The 21020-nt window shown below is 35.3% G+C and overlaps 1 long non-coding RNA gene across 4 annotated transcripts in view; it reads left to right on the top strand.

Moving 5' to 3' along the window:
- The window catches only part of LOC111093774, a 76311-nt gene that overhangs the window by 21100 nt on the left and 34191 nt on the right, over positions 1-21020 (top strand). The window lies entirely within an intron of this gene.

The raw sequence follows: 21020 nt of genomic DNA, 5'->3' as shown, positions 1-21020 counted from the left end.
ATCATAATTGCTTCCCTTCTGATTGCTATCTTTCAAATGGTTGAGATTGCCAGATGGCGTATTTGTTGTAGGCTTGTGTATTAACCAAATTCTCTTTACATGGAATTACATAGGGATACATATTCATATATAGTTATATATTTATTTGATTTACCTCTTTAGTTAATTTTTCATATCCTAGGAGAAATTCAAATCAATTAATTGCACATATTATCTCAGTTCCAAAATCAAGAAGACATGAAGCATTTAATAGAGAAACACAATTATGTCCTTGCATACTTTTCTCAATGAAGTAAAATATAGGCAGAGATTGAAAATATAGAATGTGGAGCAGTAGCCATTTCAATATTAAGAACAATTAACTGCTATAATACTGTTTAGAAATATTAAGATTATATGAGAGAAGAGAATGGATATGTGTGTTTTAAGTGGGCAGAAAAAGAAGCCAAAAAATATATATTCATCAAATTGACAATGGTAGCTATCCCAGGGTGATAGAATTTCAGGTACTCTATTAATGTACAATATTTTTATATTTATTCATATTACTTGAGATGGACATATACTGTTTATATCCTCAGAAAAATTGAATTATTAAGCAAAACAAAATTTTAGAAGGTGAAAAATCCTCTAGTCCTTAGTGAGCCAGAGTTGATAGTTTGAAATTAATAATAAAATGCTCATTATTTCTAGTTTATTAAATAAAGTCATTCTTATTTTATGGATTTATTTTTTATTATATAATATTTTTCAGAGTAAAACATACACAAAGTTTTGAATTAAATAGTTTGGAAAAAATGAAAGACAATGTTCCATTGCTTCACTCATAGTAAGAGGCAACTACTTTCAACTCTTTTTATTGTTTATACTGTTAGTTACCTCTAGATCTCTAAATAATATGTTTCTACTATATTGCTATATTGCTTTATTTACCATATAGAGTTCTTTTCAAGATAGATGAGAATTTAATTCATTCAAAGTATTCCACCTTTTTTCTTTCATTTAATCAATACAGTTATTACAATAGCTTTATTTCCCCTGTTTGTTCCTTTTATGAATTTAAGTAATATATTTACATCTTTATTCCTTGCTGTATAAACCTGACTCTTCACATAATTAGTTGCAGTGATGAACACTCTTACTAGCCTTTCTTCTCTCTGTCTCTGTCCTACATCTATCCTATGTCCTCATTTCTTACTTTTACAATGTCACATTTGAAAAGATTTAAATACTGTTGCATGTCCACATTCATTCTTTCTTAAGCTTTTTCTGTAGGCTGACTCTTGAAGACGGAAATTCATGAAAAATGTTTAAGTTATTATGCCATGTATCAGTTACTTTGCTTTATAGCAAATTAGCACAAACTTTGTGGCTTAAAATAATACGCATCTTTTTCTCAGTTTCTGTGCATCAAAAGTGTGGGCCCAGATTAGCTGGATTCTCTGCTTGAGAGTCTTTCAAAATGGCTGGAACCAAAGTATTGGCCAGGGCTATAGTCTTCTATCAAACCTCAGAGAAGAATGAGCTCATATGGTTGTTGGTAGAATTGAATACCTTGCAGGTTGTAAGATGGATCGTCTCAGTTTCTTGCAAGAGTTGCCCAAAGATTGCCCTTAGTTCATCACCATATGGGTCTCTGTGTAGAGCAGCTCGTATCATGGCAGCTTACTTTATCAACACTGAAGAAGGAAGAGAGTTAGCTAACAAGACAAACACTACAATTTCATGCAATGTAATCATGGAAATGGCATCTCATTACTTTTATCATCTTTTATTAGTTAGAAGCAAGTTAGAGTCTTTGCTTTACGGGGATTGGGATTACCCAACATCATTAGTAGCAGGAGGCAAGGAAAATTGAGGGCCTCCTCACAGTCTCTCCATCTCAAGTTATATAATCATTGTTCTTTGCAGAGCCACTAATGAACTCAGTTATGTCCCCCTCCTTTTATAATTTTTCCCAAAGTTTATCATTTTTTTCCTTTTTTTTTTGTACTATCTTTATCATAGACTCATTCTTCTCCCCAAAATTGGATATCCAATTAGATATACTGAGTTTTGTTTTTCACAGATCATCTTCCTGAAGACCACTACCTCCTGTTCCCATTTAGATTACTACAATCTAATCTCTGAGTTTGCTACAACATACTGGGACTTGTATGCGCAATTTTCCCATGTCAGTTCCATCTTTAATTTTTGCTGCAAGACTTCCATAATCTAAATATGTGTAGTCACTGTTTATTGAATGGCTACCATGTATATTCGATGGCTACCACGTGACACTAGGTTTTGGGTACCCAGTGATGGAAAAAAAAAATCCTATACTTGTGGTACTTCTATTGTAGTAGAGGGTGATAGACAATATGCATAGTAAATGAGAAAAGTGTATAGTTTGATATTAATAGATATTTAGAAGGAAAATAAATAGGACACCTGGGTGGCTCAGCAGTTAAGCATCTGCCTTCAGTCCCGGGATCAAGTCCCACGTCAGACCCCCCGCATGGAGCCTGCCTCTTCTTCTGCCTATGTCTCTGCCTCTCTCTGTGTGTCTCTCATGAATAAATAAATAAAATCTTAATAAAAAAGAAGAAGAAGAAAAATAAAGAAGTAAAAAAGGAAAAGGAGGATGGGAATTGCCTGTGAATGGGAAAGGGTTAGAAAGGTAGAGAGTTAAATTTCAAACAGGGTATGTAGGGAAGATTCACTGAGAAGACAATATTTGAGCAAAGACCTGAACAAGGTAGGGGAATGACCCATGTGGGTATCTAGGAAAGAGCTTTCCAGGCAAAGTGAATCACAATGCAAATCATAGTACAAATCACAATTTGACATGGAGGCAAATGTGCTTTGTACTATGTCACACCGCCATCTCATCAAAACTATAGGATCAGGAATTATTGCCTGAACCAACGTGTACAATGAGTGTCTTTGCAGAAAACCCTTGCAGAATGGAGATATTCTCTGCGAAGATGGGACTGACCCTAGATCTGAAGTCTGACTGTGGCACACACAAAGATCAAAGACAGTAGGAGAGCTAAGAGGGACCCAACAGAAGCCGTGAGGCAACAGTACTACTGATCAAGCAAAAGCCAATGCAGTAGAATGATGCAAAGTTGAAGAATAAGCAGAATAGAAGGGAAGTAGAGGCAGCAGAAATCTGAAACCGGAAACACTGAACTCCCAAGTCACCGATGGTAGTGTCTAGGGTAGCATGAACACATGTCCATATCACCCCCCATTTCTGATGGATATATTTCCTCTATTCCTTGTGGTTTTTCACCATAAAACCCCATTTCCTGAGATAACTAAAGCTACGCCTGTGCCTTCTAAACAAAAAGAACCACTAACAGCAAAACAGTTATTTTTGCTTTTCTTAATTAGCTTGATTTTTTATTTAATTATCAGCTTTTCTTTCATTCAGCCTAAAGAAAAAATAAACCACAAAGGGTAGGTTTGGAATATGGACATTTTCAGCAGTGTCTGAAGTCAGCCTATCCCATAACTGTCCACTTTCTTTCTTCATATTGGGGATATCTGGGGTAATTGGGGATATCTATTATCTTGTCCCCAAGCCCCACCAAAGGGCTTCTGGAGGCCCTATGTCAAAGTGAATTTTCGTGTTTTTTCAGACTGATTTCTTAGGTTCTTGCCTGCTCCTGGGCCTGCACTTGTGATGAAGGTTGTAGATGTATGGTGTCTGTATGTTTCTACTAGCAGGTTTCCCACCCTCTTTACATAATCACTACCTTGAATCTCAATCCATTAGAGCAACTGTGGGGTAACTGCCCTGTCACCTTGGGCTATTGTCAGTTTAACCTTTTTCTCTCTCCATTAGCACCTCAAAAAATAGGGAGAGTGAATTTTCCTCTCTAGGAGACTAATGTATTTATAATATCTTGCAATACAAATTGGCCCAGTGAGTGCATGACTGCTGCACTTTAAATAGTTCGTTATTTAAAGACAAGGAACAATTACCAATAGCTGGCTCCGAAGCAAAGCTTTACATTCGTACATTTAAATTGCTCTCTGTTCCAGCGGGATAAGTAAAATAAAACATCATTTCTTTTCCTGTTTTCTTTCTGGTAAATTTTTACCTTTCATGTTACAATAGTTGGGGAATAAGTGCCCCTAATAAAATGTGCGTAAGTGTGGTAATTCAGCGGAAGCATGCACATTAGTCACTGGAGTCGACTTTTAGTAGTCCCCATTTTTCCTCATGAAAAGAACTGAGTAAAATTATGATAACAGAATGTAACTCATACCACAATCATTTTGCTAAGCTCAGCCTCTGTAGCACAAAAAAAAAAAAAAAAAGTCTGTGGAATTTTTAAAATCATGCCTAAGCAATGCTGTGTTTATTTTGGGGGTATCTCACCCATGGTTTCTTTTTTTAAAATCTGGGTGATTATAAAGCATTTTTTGCACTCATAAATTCCTCCATCTGTTAGTATTGTATCGTTAAACTTTCACGGCTGCTACTTTAGTCTAAAATAGCACAAGGTGGAAAAAAATGCAACGAATTTTTGTTGATGATAAAATGGCTTTACTAGTTATTAATCCAGCCTTTTGAATTCTCCAGAGCATTGTCTTAAATCAGCATTTCCAAATTCATAGAATTTCAATCATTTTAGACAACATCATTGACATCATATCAACTCACTAAGAGAACATTACTGCTTGACAGGGGAGAAATTCCGTCACGAGCAAAGCTAAGATCCCAAGGATATAAACCATATTTTCATGTAAATAATTTGATGAGGATAATAGGCAGAATAAAATGGAAGATAGATCCATCTAAATGAAACTGAGGGTTTTGGATTGCTAGATTAATACATGAAAATATCTGTGCTAGTTGAATCCATTGATTAACTCCCCTTGGTAATGCATCAGAAGTTGCTGGTTTAATATTCACATGGGTCACTTAACATTTTGCACAATAGTGAAAAACCGTGTCATGGACACTTCTCTGACTTCAACAAACCATCATATAAGCATGAAAGCATGAGGTGATCGGGCAAAAAAAGTTTGATGCCCCCACACAATTATTTAATTCCAACTATTGGATGACAACTCCGAGTAGTGGTCCCATTCAGAGAGGACAGTAGCCTTTTGTTCCTCTGGAAACATACAGTTAATATTGTTAGAATATCCAAGTTCTGCTGACTACTTACACATAGAAAGCACTTAACTGTCTGTTAAGGAAAGAAATGCCTGATTCTGTGGGCCCACATGAAACAATTATTATACTATTACACAGATACCTGCAGAAATTAAGATAGGCACGAAGGACAGAAACAAAGACAAGGGTCGGGGATGGAAGGAGAAGCCAGAGAAAGCTTTCCAGAATTTCACCTGATTAGTCTTGCACTTGCTCTATTCAAGCAATGTTAAGAAGTCAGATGAAGCCTTCTGGGTAGAGCGGCCAATGTGAGCACAAGCACAGAGCAGTGAGTGCTCTAATATTTTAGAACTGCAGAGTCTTGTTACTAAGAAGGATGAAAACTTTCCTCTCTATTTTACCTCCCATAGTATCCTAAGTACTTCAAATTATTTTCAGGGAAACATGCAGAAAAATAAATATATTTGAAGCTAAAATTACAAATAGTTCTGCCTTTAAAAATCCTTTGGTGTATATCTGTATAGAGATCTATAGTCTGAAAAACGTTTAGTTCTTGATCACTACCCAGGGCTCACCACAACTTCAAATGCATATTTCACAGGATCTTGTGTACCTACGTTTGTCATAACAGAATAAACTTCCTTCTAAAGTTCACCAACCCTTGCTCACACTGCTAGCTAGTTAGGGCAAGGATCGCTTTCTTTTAGATTTAATGGAGCTCATAAAATATCACTCCACCTAAGTGAATTCAACTATTTACCGAGAAAACGTGAGTAACTGGGAAATATTTTAACAGTGCTTAGAGGAAATAGAACTTTGTTCAATTGCATTATTGAAATAAGAACAACAAAGAAAAAAAAAAGAACAACAAAGAAATAATAAGTAATGAGAACTGGTAAATGAATTGGAAAAAGCTTGGTGATTAGCAAGGCAAAGATTTTTTTTTTTTTCTAAGTGCAGAAAATGGCTGGTTGAAAGGAAGAAAACAAAGTCCTATCTTTTGGAATGTAATCCTCAGGATGTATATATTTCTGACTTGCAACGCCATCACAAAACTTCGGGAAATATTAGGAAGTGGTCGGTATTATTTTAAGTGTATGAAGTAACCATCTAGCAACACAAATCATGCATGGTCAATCCCGGCTGTGAGATGAAAATGGAAACCAGAATTACATACTCAAATTCACTCTGGAATTTCTTATACTTATTTTTTTCTTACTTCCCCCTCACCTTTTATTTATTTTTAAAAAATTTTTCCCCCTCACCTTTTAAACCAGCACTCACATAACAAGTAAGAAGGGTAGTTTGTTACGAAAGAGCACGTGAATAATTGTGCTTCCTTCTTCACTAATTGTATCTTTTTCTAGTTATATAATTAACATATAATATAGTGTTAGTTAACAATGCGTAGTGTAATGATTTGATATATGTATATAATAGGAAATGATTACCACAAGTTTAGACCATTATCTATTGGACATAGTTATAATTTTTTGTGCATTATGAGAATTTCAAAGGTCTACTCTCTTACCAACTTTCAAGTATACAATACTATAGTCAACTATGCTGTATACTACATCCCCAGAACTTACTTATCTTATAAATGTACCTTATAACTTGTACCTTTTGACTGTTTACAATCATTTCCCCCATATCCTATCCCCTGCCTCTGGCAACCACCAATCTGTTCTGTTTCTGAGTTTCTTTGTTTTAGATTCCACTATAGTTAAGATGAAATGTCTGATTTATTGCACTTAACATGACGTCCTCAAGGTCTATCCACACTGTTGCAAATAATAGGATTTCCTTCTTTTTTATGGCGAAATAGCATTCCATTGTATGTAAATACCATATTTTCTTTATCCATTCATCCATCCATGGACTCTTAAGTTATTTCCATGTCTTGGAAAATAATGCTGCAATGAACAAGGGAGTGCAGATATGTGATGGAGATAGTGATTTTGTTTCCTTCAGGTATTTATCCAGAAGCGGAATTGCTGGATCATCTGGTAGTTCTATTTTCAATTTTTTAAGGATCCACCATATACTGTTTTCCAAGTGGCCGCACCAATATACTGCCACACACAGCGCATAAGGATTCTCTCTTCACCACAATCTTGTCATCACTTATTATCTTTTGTCTTTTCGAAGACAACCATTCTTACAGATGTGAGACAATATCTCATGGTGGTTTTGATTTGCATTTCCTTGATGGTTAGTGATGTTGAACATCTTTTCATGTGTCTGTTGGTCTTTTTTGTATATAGTATAAGATTAGGGTCCCATTTCATTCTTCTGCTTGTGGCTGTGCAGTTCTTCCAACACTATTTACTGAAGAGAGTGTCCTTTCCTGATTGCATGTTCTTTGCTCCTTTGTCATAATTAGTTGGCCATATGCAGGTTTGATTTTTAAGCTCTCTATCCTATTCTATTGATTTACATGTCTTTTTATCCCAAATACATACTGTTTTGATTACTATCACTTTGTAAAATAGTTTAAAATGGGGAAGTGTGATGGCTACAGTTTTATTCTTCTTATAGCTGTATTGCTATCTTGTGTAATTATATAGGAGAATTAGTGAGAATAAATTTGAATTTATGGCTTTTGCTTTTAATACAAGACTTAACACATGCCATCTGAGATTTTTAATTTTCCCTTCAGGAAGGAATAGCCCAATTGAAACAGAGGCTCTTGGATTTGTCAGCATTTTCTATATAGCAGATTTGCTGGAAAATTAAATTAATAATTAGGATATTCTTAGGCAAATGACTGCTGTGGTCCTCTATCATGAGTCTAATTTTTAATATTTGATTTTTTAATATGCCTATTTAAAAATATTATAATTTATATAAAACCATAGTACATTTTAGAAGATGAAAGTTTATGTTTTTCTCATCTTTGAAATTGCCTGATATCTTCTATCATTTATCATATATTACACACATTATCTTATTTGGTTACAATAAGCCTAGAAGTAGGGATGTCTGGGTTGCTCAGTGGTTGAACATCTGCCTTTGGTTCAGCAAGTGATCCTGGGATGCTGAGATCCAGTCCCACGTTGGGCTCCCCACAGGGAGCCTGCTTCTCCCTCTGCCTGTGTCTATGCCTCTCTCTGTGTGTCTCTCATGAATAAATAAAATATTCTTTTTAAATCCTAAAAATATAATCTTACGAGTTAAAACCTTACATTAGATTTTTTTTTAAGTCAATAGAGATTGAGAAACTTGTTAAAAGACACTCAACAGGCTAGTGATTCAAAAACCAGCTATACTTGGAAAAAGATCCCAGTCTTACCCACTACATCACAATACATTTTTAAAAGCCAAAAGCATGATGTGTATATGTTTGGGAATCACACTGTCTTAATGAGAATTTAGTTGGAAAAAATTTACTTAAAATTTTAGTCTGGGGAGTCACAAGAATTTTAAGTCATTCAAATCAATAAATATCAGAAAATAACTCTAGGAAAGGAGAGTGCAGACAACCAAGAGACTGGAAGTTTTAATATTTGACAAAATGGAGGTGTTCCGTGGTCATCTCTTAAAGACTTGGCCTGCGTTTTGTCCCAGTGGTTTCTTTTCTTGCCCAAGCCCTCACATTCCAAAAGTGAAAGTGGTTTTTCCTAGGCATTATCTTTGATTCTGCTATATTTTCTGTATTACTGAGAAGCACATGTAGGGGTGGAAAAACTCTTAGTTTCTGTAATTGAAGATTGCAAATTATGAAAGACCTATAACCAGGAGAAAAGAAATACACTATTTAATTGCACGAGCACAATGAAGGGCTCCACAGAAAACAAATGAAAGCCCACGGAAGGTCAGATTCAAGGGTTTTAGAACATTTTAACAAAGGAAAACAGATTGTGGCAAAGTGACAGGACAAAGGAAAACATTTACTCCTCCCCTAGGGCTTTTGGGGGGAGTAAATTGTGAGGAGGTAAATATAGGGGTAGATAAGAGTTATTCAGTGCAGTCTGTTTATGCAGATGCCTCTTGATACCTTCATTTGTGGTGACAAGGATTGTTCTCTTTGTCATACAGTTGGTAATGAGGGCGAAGACATCTTTACAAGGGAAATTTATGCCCTGATTTTAGGCAGATGGGAGAGGAGAGGGAGCTGCTCCTGTGTCTGTTTTTTCTCAGTTGCCTTCAACTCAGAATAAACCTTATGATAAAGTTGCATGTTAGGCTGGCATATTTTGATCCCTTTTATGCGCAAGTTTCCACGTGAAGTTCAGAAATAGTAATATTTTCTGATAAACTACTTGTCCCATAATATTAAACTTAGACAACATGCTTTATCCAGCTTGACTCTGAAACAATCACTTCCAGGAGCTTTACTGTGTTATTTGGTTTGGGGGTCTTTTAAATCCTGAATTGAAGAGAAGATTTAGATGTGATAATGAATATATAGTCTAAAAGCATTATAATAGAAAGCAAGATTCAGAAAATGTGTTTTAATCTGAGACCTAGTGCAATTTAGTTCTTGAATTTCCTACATGAAATCATTTCTTGGAGCTATAGCATTACATGTTCTTTCTGTGTCCTTTTTGATCCCTACTCTTTTTTTCATTTTCTGTTTTGTTTCCCACCTCCCCATCCTTATGGTCAATTATCGATCCTCTCTAAAACATTCATTTCCGTTAGTGGACTAACTTTGTTTTACTGCTTTATTCTTCTTCTCTAGGGTGTTTTTGTAGGGCCTGTAAGATGAAAATGGTTGTTAAAGACGAGTATTTGCAATCAGTTTGGTGATAAGCCACAATAATTTGAACCTCAATTACACAAAATGTTATCCCCTCATAAAAGAATTCAATTTTCTCAGTAATGGACCCGTATTCCAGAAAGATCATTCCCTTATTATTATTACTATATTTGAATTTTGCCAATAAAATTGTGAAAATTAGTTTTCTTTCTTGTAAAGTACTTACACAATATCCTTGAAATAGTCTTTTGGACTGGAAAGCCTACAATACTCATATCTGTTCCTTCATAAAACAAAACAAAACAAAACAAAAACAAACAAAAACATTTGCCAACGCCATTTCTAAAAGTTGGATTCACTCAAGAGATGTCTTTTGTTTGGGCTTTGCAATTCAGAATGTTTAAAAACAACAGTAAGGACAAAAACATATATTCATCTCTTTCCTGAACTTCAGCAAAAACTATAATTTGACATGTGTTTTAGCATTAAGATATCTGCGTGCTATATCACATGTGTATGTGAGTGTGTGTGTGTGTGTGTGTGTGTGTGTGTCTATTGAACTGGATCTCATTTTAGCTCTTAAACAGATTTCAGACTTAGAAAAGGCAGGTAATTATTCATAAACTTATTCACCAAGAAGGATAACATTTTGCTGTTAATGAAAATGTTGATCCATGAACACTACATAAATAAATGATTACATGAAATGGAGAATTTGAGAGTTAACATTATATCACATGCAAAATACACATATTTAATGATCACGCATACTCTGCTTCAGAATGAAAGTTCTCATTGTTGGTCCCCTAGAGACTCAGGAATTCTCAGTGAAATGCAAGTGAGAACTGCCGAAAAAAGCCCCTGGTGAGGCCTGCCTCAGTCCCTTACCTATTCTATGACCAAAGCAAACTGATTCATCCTGCTGAGTCTCCTTTCCCATGTGGCTTAAAGTGGATGATCTCTGAGGTTTCATCAACTTCTGATAATCTGCAACTAGTACGGTGAGCTCTCCGACCAGCAAGTTGTGTTTCTGGTCATAGATGTTACTATTTAAAGGAATACAAGTCAGATATCCCTTCTGCAAAATACCCGTCTTTCTGACTATTCTTTTTATGAGCTAGACCATATGTTCAGTGCTTTCCAGTATTCTCACTTAATCCACACCATGAAGTGGCTACGGTTGCTCTTTTTTTAGATGAGAAACTGGGCACTGAAGAAGTTAAAAGTGATTCGCCCATAGGCTGAAAACTTGGAGGTGTCAAAGCTGGAATTATTTATTTATTTATTTATTTATTTATTTATTTATTTATTTATTTTCAAAGCTGGAATTTAAATATTACTTTTTTCAAAACCTAAATTACTGACAACTGGACCACATAGTCTCATGTTTTACTGACTGCACCCCTCCCCTCTGAAAATCCTCTTATTTTCTAAATTTGAAGAAATCGTTGAACAGCAAAGCCCTCCAGTTTGTCCTCCCTAACCTTTCAACACTCAGCTAACCCTTTGACGTGAATTAAGAAAGGTAGACAAGCAGGAGGAGTATCAGAAGGGAAAAGCTGTCCTGACAGAGGTAGATGAACACCCAGCAAGGTGAACTTTAGCTGGGTTACTATGTTGCCTGAAATAGACCTAACTTCCTGCTTAAGCTGCAAAATACTATAGACCAGGGGACTTAAACAACAGACATTTATTTGTCACAGTTTTGGAGGCTGGAAGGTCTAAGATCAAGCTGCTGGCAGATTGGATGTCTGGTGATACTCTCAGTTTGCAGATGGGCATCCCATCCTCTCATTATGTTCTCATGTGTACTTGGAGAGACACAGAGAGAGCGCTTTCCTGTCTCTTACTCTTTTTTAAATGTCACTAATCCCATAATGAGGACCCCAGCTACATGACTTAATCATATCCTAATTATCTCCCAAAGGCCCCATCTTCAAATAATGTCATTTTGGGGATTAATGGGGTTTCAATATACAAATTTTGAAGGGACACAAACATTCAGTCCCAAGCACTCTGATTTATAATTTTACTGGAACATCTTTACTAAAAATTCACTTATCCCATGCCCTTTGGAAAGAGCACTCTACCTTGAAAGATCAAAGAGGCACGGAGTTGAACTAGAAAATGTGATTTGGAATCCCATCCAAACATGCAGCAACTGTGTATCCCCAGGTCCTATCCTCAGTGAATTCCATGATTAGTGCAAATGGCTTTTAGTCTTTTTTTTTTTTCCTTTTTAGGTGAAATAAAACCATCAAGTTTATATATTTGATGGCCTCCTACTTTTTAGCTTTCTCCAGAACAAATCAAAGACTATTTATGTGGGTGTGTATATACTTTTGAATTACATTTAAAAAATTTTTCCCACTTTACCTATCTCAGTTAACTCATGAAACTGAAATTGTTCTCTTTTTAGTTCCCAATGAAGTTATGAAGTTTAATGTGCGTAGTGGGGAAGGTGGTAATGAGGGGGGCGGGAAGGAGCCCAGATCCAATGTGATGATACTTATAGTAACCAAATAAAACATATTACAATGAGGGCTCTGTGCCAAAAACACATATATGGATTTATTTTTATATAAATGTAGCTGTCAGTTTACATGAACTTGGTTAAAAAAAAAAAAGTCAGTAAACCATACAATACCCTCTTCTAAAATTTATTTGTTACATCGTCACACAAATCATGAAAATCCTTTTTTTTTTTTTCTTAGAGCCTTTGGGTTAATGAAACCCAGCCAGTTACAGCAATCTTACTGTTTTTGTCCTCTCCACTGAGCACAGTTTATTTGAGGCCTTGTTTGAGGCAGAGTTTGCCAACACAACTGAGCAAGTCTAGTGTAAAGAACTTTAATGTGGTTGGACAATATCCAACACCAAACGAGAATCTGTGTCAGGCTCAAAAACTGGTCATATTTTCTTCCTCATAACCTTTTCTTTCTTCTTGGAGTCATTGAGTCTTTGCTTCCTTGAGTTCTTAAGTTGTTAAGGATTTCCAGAAAAGATAAGTGGTTCCTCTGGTTAGGTAACATGCCTGGTGCTAATCCTCAGCCTTTCTTGAATTCAAGTATGTCCTAAGGCAAGACTTTTCACTTGCCTGCCTGTTACCTCATGTGAAACTTGTGGGTTTTCTAACTCTGTGCCAGTTCAATAGCAGGCTGATGATCTGTGTGAGATCAATTATCTTTGTGGGAAGGGAGCTCTACAAATGCCAAGTTGTAATAAATTGGTGAATAACATCAAGCTGCTAGGTCAGGAGTTAAAGAACCCAGTCAAACCTGCCTAATGCATTTGTTGTATATTTTCAGAGCTTGAATCACTCAGGGAAAAAGAAGTCAGATAAATTTAGAAATAATAATAATAATAAACAACTAGGTACTTAACTATTTTCCAGTAACTATGCTAAAGTGCTTTTTATAAATTAGTTTCTTAAATGTCACACTAACATATGAGCATGAGGGAGGTATTGCTGCTATCTTCAGTTAACCCATGAGGTCATTAACAGGCTTAAGAACATCGATGGATAAATGGTTGCATGAAAAGTAGAACCTGGGACTTTCTGGTTCTAGAAAAACTAACTTATATAGTTTAAATTGAGTATGATGTAGTCATTTGACTTCCAATAATAACTTCCTGCTAAGAGCATTTAGAGGTTCAGAGTAAGCTCTGAAGAAAGCCCGCATGGCTCTGCCACTTGCAAGTTGTGCACTGTCGGGCAAGTTACATCACCTCATCTGTGAAATGGGCTCAGTACATGTCCCTTCCATAGGGTTGCTATGAGATTATCCATGTGGAGCATGTAAACTGGAGCTCAGTACTTAGTGAGCATTCAAAATGTTTAGGTACTATTATCACTTACTTAATGACAGTATCTTTTCTAATAATCACAAGGTTACTACCGTCAGCCAGAAAGCATGTGTACAAGTAAACGCTAATTCACACGTCTTCTTTGACCTATTGATTCCCACTTGCTGATACAATCAAAATAAGACAGACAATAAGACCGTATAGCCTCTTACACAGATCTGGCTTGGTTGTAAGATTTAAACATCAGTTCCTACTTCTATCGCAAGTCATTTTGAATGAACTAATCGTTTATTTGTGAGCATTTTAGGAGAAATTATAAAGTAGAATGAAGTGTGGCTCTATGATGCATGTTAAGGATTTGGATTCTGCATGGTCAGTGGGTAGGAAAAACCTGGAATTATTTCAAACCACTCTTGTGTTACATAATTGTGTATCTCTTCCTTCTGTATAAGCAGATAACAACTACCAAAATCTCTAATTAACCAAAGAATAGACATAAGAAAACACGTGTATTCACATTTATTTCCAAATAGTCCATAGAAGCCACAGGCTGTTACATAACCTTGAAGAGAGAATATTGGAAATGTCCTGGGCTGATGTATTTAAAACTAACTCCCCTAAACTCAGGCCCCCTGAGACCACAGGTTCAAATAAGCCCTGAGTTTAGATTCCAGCCCTGCCATCTAACTAAAAGGATAACCCTAGATATGTCCCTCAAGCTTCTATTTCTTTGCTGGAAATGTGTAAGTGATAGTAGTACCTTCCTCGTGAGTAGTTGTGGCCTTTAAGAGAATCCATGTAATTAGATAGATTACATATTATGGCATACTGTGTCCTCAATAAGTTTTAGCAAATGCAGTTTTATGAGTATTCTTATTGCTTCATTCTACTCAGAATATAATAATATTACTGTAATTTTAGCCTATCTTTAGATTCTACATGGTTTTAAAAAGGTTAAAAAGGAAAGTAAACCATGCTCTATGAAAGTTAAACTACTCAAGGAGAGTAAGATCTGTCTGTTATTTGCAAAACTCTTATATTCCCCTAAATTCCAGGTAATAAAGGCTACTTTTTTGTGCTATGTTTTTCAACCATACAAAATCATCAGACCCTCAAGTAATATTTATGAATATTATTAATATTATTAATATTTATATTTATGTCTGCATGGGCAGGGCATCATGCTGGGTGCTTTAGTACAACAATTAATGTTGGTGTAACATATAAGCAGCAATTTTGAAAGTTTAGATGTGGTATAAACTAATTAGTCTCAATCTTTGACTCTTTAATTTTTTTTTTTAAATCTTTGACTCTTTTTATAAGAATAAGGGTCTTGAGGTCTAGTTTCAACAGACAGGATTTAAATTACAAGCTAGAAGGCAACTGAATGTTTCAGATAGCCAAGTCCAAGTCCAGATTTTAGTTCATAGTCAGGAATATCAGATATTTTATGTGCCTCTTATCTTAGTTGATGGGTTTAGATGTTGAATGAGAGAATCCACACGGGAAAGGCATTCAAATCCACCTCTTCTTGAAGTTCCTCATGATCATGCCTTTCTTCTTTGAAGACTATCCCTTAACTTATAGAAGCAAATTGCATTTGTCCTCTCTCCCTTGACAATTACAAAGAAACATGGCTCTGAAATGCAAAACACTATACAAATATATTAGAATCCACAATCCTTCCAATTTTCATTTTTCTCTTGCAGGCAGCACAACTTTACAGGAAAGCCTACAAGCCTATCCATCAGCATCGGAGAGATAGATGGGGCTTGAATCCCAAACCCAATGCCTTCAATGGATGTATGGTGTATGCTTCTGGAAACTAGATATGTTTTTTTTTTTTTTTTCTTTATCTCTATCCTCTATACTTTGCCTGTTTTCTCTAAAATACAGATAACACTAATGCCAAAGTCATAGGTTTCTTTTTAAGGTTATTATAATAACAGAAATTAAAAACAAAAACTTTTTTGTCAAATGCATTTTCAAACCTACTAGCCATTTTCATTAGAATAAAGAATCTGTATAACCCCACTACATCCAGGAAGCTTTACCAATAGACTGATAGGTATATAGGGCATGTTTCATTCATTGTACACATTGTTTATATTTAGAGTAACTATTTCTGGGATAAGTGATTCTCAAGCTAGACTACATGTCAGAATCACTAGGGAACTTTAAATATACTGGTTTCTGGCCCCATCCCTAAATAATCAAACCGTGATCTCTGGAAATGGGACCCTTGGCAGCCACCAACATTTTCTTACAAGCAAAACAAATCTCTCTTCCATGTTACTCTCTGAATCCTATTTTCTTCTCTTATCTCACTGATCATACCATTCTGAGGTGGAAGGTGTGCTTTTCTTTATTGAATTATTTATAATCACTTAGAAGCTGGATACATTTGGATATGTTACAAAGAAATATAGATGTGATTACATTTGCAAATTTCAACATTTCAAACATGACTTCTAACAGGAAACCTTTACAGAAACCCAAATTTTGTCTCTACCACCTGTCAGTTGTTTTTTTTCTTCTCATCTTTTGGAAAAGTATTGATTTTATCTTATCCTTCTGCTTGTGACCTAAATACCCACCATTCTTAAACCTCTGTTTTCCTTCTGGAAAGCAGAATAACTTAAAATATCTACAGCATTGCCTAACTACAGTTAGATATTCCTGAATTAGCCTAAACAAATATATATTAATGTTATTTTGTACTGTGTCTTATGACTATTTGAGAGTTCCCACTAGTGTTTCTCTAGCTAAAGTATTATTAATTCTTATTTCTGGATTTATCTACTAGTATCTACTACTACTACTATTTTATTTATCTACTATTAATACTTATTTCTGGATTTATTTACCTATCTAGTTCATAGGTAGGAGGGTCAGGATAATTCAGGGAGACACATCCAGACATGGGATGAAACACCATCCAGGAGTCTTAAACTCAGTGGAAGCATCTGTGTTCATGAATGAGATGGCCACTAATAATTTTCTTTCCTGACATTATCTTTAGGGGTTTAGATCATGTTAAGCTAGGTTTGGAATAAATTACCTGTGCTCTCTTAACTATTCTCTAAAAATCTTATGTAAAAATATATTTCTTCACTAAATGAATTTCCCAATGAAAAAAAAGTGCTAAAACATGGAAACTATGAACTTTCTTTTAACTATTCAGGATAAAAGAAGGAAAGACCTTAAGTTCCTCTGCCCCCACCACACCTAGGTGGTGACTGCTCATATAATAGGGTTCTCAATGACACGATTTATTCTGCTTTGAATAGGTGTCTTTACTAATGAAAAGGAATAAAAGCCTATAGGAGTAAAAATGCTAGAGAATAGTATTGTGATTTTGTTGTTTTTATGCAAAAAATCCAGAGAGGAGAAACATATAGGGAAACAGTTAATGTGGAGCTGAGGACACTTCCCCTCATAACAATTCAGACAACCTAGTGTAAGGAATTTGTAGTTTGCTTCCTAAGATGCCAAAATTGCATAGTTTTGAGAGCTCTGAACAGGTTCCATTATATCTGTCATCTACAATCTTTATTTTTTTAATAATGCAATTTACTCATTTTCTTAGGTTAAGCTGTTTTTTCTGGAAGCATTTAAGAAGCAGTGCCTTCATCTGAGAAGAATAAATAAGCTTTATAATGTGAGAAGCCTGAGTCACCCTAAGCAAGTCCTCTTCTTTGTCTCCTATCCCTCTATCTAACTCATCACCAATGTCTGTTTCTAGACAATATAGACACCTCCCATATCTGGTCTATCTACACTTCCATCCACACTACCATCCTGGTCAGGCTATGAATGCTCCTAGACTTGACTGCTGCAAACACTTCTTGAGTGGGCTACTGACATCCATCCTTATCCCGTCTCGTGGATTTTCCTACTACATCTAGAGAGATACATATGCAATCATTTTCAACACAAAACCGATTTTGTCACTCCTTCTTGAATCCCCTTCCATTTCAGCCTTGAAATCCTTTCATCTCCCACCCCGTCTTTCACAATTGTCCTGACCTGTCTCATCTTGCTTACTGATCTCCAGTCCACTCTGCTCCTTGGCTTACTCCCACACCACCATCACTATCCCCAACTGGGATTCAAAGAATAAAACCCTCGTATCTCCTTCCACTCTTAATTTACCCCTATTCATCCTTCGGATTTCAGATTAATCATTACTCCTCTAGGGATGTCTATCCCAACCTCCATAGGTTAATTTCCCTACCACTCTGTCTCAGAGCACTGTATATCTTAGTACTTATCACAATTGGAATTTTACAATGACTGCTAATTATTTGATTAGTATCTCCCCCATTAGACTGTGCTTATTCACTTGTATCTACTTGTATCTTTAGTGCCTTGTGCAAGTTTAGCTCTCAATAAAGCACCCAGTAAAGTAAATATTAATTGAATGAATTAATGAATCAATTGGCTCTATTCCCTTACATATGAAACATTAAAAAGAAATCCCACAATTAGAGTATACTTAAGCCTTATGTATTGCAGTAAATGTTAATGAAAAAATGTCCTACTGACAAGCAACCACTACATGGATTACAGTAATCTATCACTTCCTGTCTAATAGGAAACTGTGGTTCTTATGAAGAAAGCAAACACAATTATGAAGCATGGCATAATGCCAAATAGGTTATAATCCAAAAAGCTCTTAAAGTAATAGAATTCCTAAGTTTCAGGGTCAGCCAAACTAATTTTCAAGCATATATCTTATATTTGAAACAAAATATTTAACACTTGACCCTAAATATGTGTGAAATAATTCAGGAGTCTCATGTATCTAAAGTTAATGATGTACTTTCCCAATTAGGTATCTTTTATGGAAGCCAAACCACTATTAGAACATTAACTTTGAAAATATTTTAAGAAATTAAGATTTTTTAATTTTAATTTTCTAGAGGCTTAGAGGGGTCTCCATACCATTAGCTACTTTCAGAGTGTTTAGCCCTAAACATTATGCCTAAATTCCTAAGAGAGGTATAATTGAAATATCACAGATTCCAAGTTTTTATTTTAACTTAGAATCCTGGTACCTATATTTATATCACAATCATAATTTAGAAAAAGTTATTTTCATATATCCACTCTTCAGGTGCCTCATCAATAAAATGATGTAGGACTAAATTTAATACTGTGCACAAAAGACCTATTATGGTGTGAGGAGTACACTGGGTGCTCAAATAATGCTATTTCTTGTCCTCTTATTTTTCTTCCTTGTTTGTATTGTCTTTTGTATTATTCAAAGCATTTGAAAAGTGTAGAAATCTGTGTGCCAATTTGTATATGCTTAGTTTCTTTTTTTTTTTTTTTTTTTTATGCTTAGTTTCGAATCGTATCACATTTCATCTGTCCAGGACATGGATATAAAAGATCTTGCAACTAAAGATTGGAATGACTTTTTTATTCTGATATGTACATTTAGTTATAGAAATACAGCAATCAAGAGCACACATGAAAACTGACAGACCTTTTGAAAAGGAAGAGGAAGAAGTACATGTAACCTGTATCATTTTCAGATTGAGGTTCTCTGACATGTGGTTTACCTGAAGGAAATAATAAGTGATACCAAAGAATTTAACATAACCTCTTCTATATCTAAGTCTTCTCTCAAGGACCACCTTGGTGTGGAAATCTGAGTCACACACCCAACTTCTCTGGAAAGAGTGATTTTGAAACCAACAGCTAATTTCCTCCAGTCAAGCTAGGGAAGGTTCCCCCTTGGCCGTATAATGTACATTAGAAAGAGCAATTGTTTTCACGCTCTCTCTCTCTCTCTTTTTATTTTTTTTCTTTCTTCTTCTTTTTTTAGTATCACAGTATTTTTTAAAAAAACATTGTTAAAAATCATTTAAATCTTCTTGCTCAATACTTTTTTTTTTTTTTTTTTTTGCAAATTGAAGTGAAAATCTGAGGGTTTAAATCTATAAAGAAGGCTTTTCTTGGATGTTTTATCTCAGCCTTCAAACCAAGTTTCTATATTTAGACTTAAATACAATTTTAACATTGAAGTATCCATTATGTTGGTCCCTTTGTAAAACAAAACAAAATAAACAGAAACTTAGATAGCTTGCAAGTAGAAGTACAGCTTTGAAAACAAATCCAAAATAATGACTGAATAAAACCTCTGTTGGAATATAAATTGAATCACTGACATTTGGCAGAGGCATCAGCTAACTCTTAGCCTGAGGTGATGAATAGTGCCTCTCAAAATGAAATACGCTGGCTTAGATCCCATTACAAATAAAAATACAACTCTCTGTAAATAATGACTTTATTCCATAGAAGTGATACTTGCACAAGGAAATAGTTTCATTATTACCATATATTACTCCAATAGTACCCAGTAATATTGCTTAGGAGTAAAGAATATGTACTCTAACTTCCATTTGCCTGAGTTGAAATGCTGGCTCCATCAATTGCAATCCTGTACAAGTTATATGACCTATCTCTGCTTTAGGTTTCTCATCTGCAAGATGGAGACAATAATATCTTGTAGAATGGTTAAAAGTTTAAACAATAAAACATATATATGTAATTTACTAAGAAACGTCAGCTAGAATTTGGTCATGAAGTCTGGAAACATAAATATTTACTATACAAAACCACCATATTAAGTGATAAATTAAATTAACACCTGTGCTCCACAAGCTAAAAGATCACTTAGAGGAGTTGCCATAGGATGGTGTACCACCCTATTATGCTAGAGTGGTGAAGGACTAATTGGGTGATAATTTCCAAATCTGCATCTGCTACCATGGTCATGTGAAATGGGTTACACACTCACGAGATTCGAACTCCCTCGATTACTTTTTCTGGGACATGAAAAAAGGCACAGTTTTGTTCAGAATAAATCTAAGAAACAAATCATTATGACAGTTCATCATCATCTGCACAGTGGAGACACTATGGAAAAACACTGTCACTGTTGCAATTCCATGCCCATACCCTTAGGAAAAGGCAGATATTGTGAAGAGGAGCCTTCCCCCAGATGTCTTCTTCTAGGGCAACAGATGGAGTCAATAATAAGCTCCTCCAAAGGTGAGGATACAAAGTTCTTCCTAAGAGTTTAGGTAGAGAGAGATCTTAAAGTCTTCTGTTATAATGTAAATTTATTTCCAAAGTAGGAACCAGTTGAGAGCAGTGTAATACTGATGGTGAAGAAAAGCAGAGATTCAGTGCCCATGATACTGCCTTGGAAAAGTCAGACTGAGATCTTATGAACAAAATTCTGATAGAAACAGAATTTGAATCCAGATTTATCTACAAAAGTCTTTCCTCTTTCTGCTTCTGGATATATTTTACAGTTCCTGTTATGCCAGAGATCATGCCAGATTTAGCAAATAAAAATACAAGATACCCAGTTAA

This window comes from Canis lupus, chromosome 33 (assembly GCF_011100685.1).
Source record: "Canis lupus familiaris isolate Mischka breed German Shepherd chromosome 33, alternate assembly UU_Cfam_GSD_1.0, whole genome shotgun sequence".
Lineage (NCBI taxonomy): Eukaryota > Metazoa > Chordata > Mammalia > Carnivora > Canidae > Canis > Canis lupus.
Note: the sequence above shows the minus strand (reverse complement) of the source record. Positions and strands in the feature narration are given on the sequence as shown.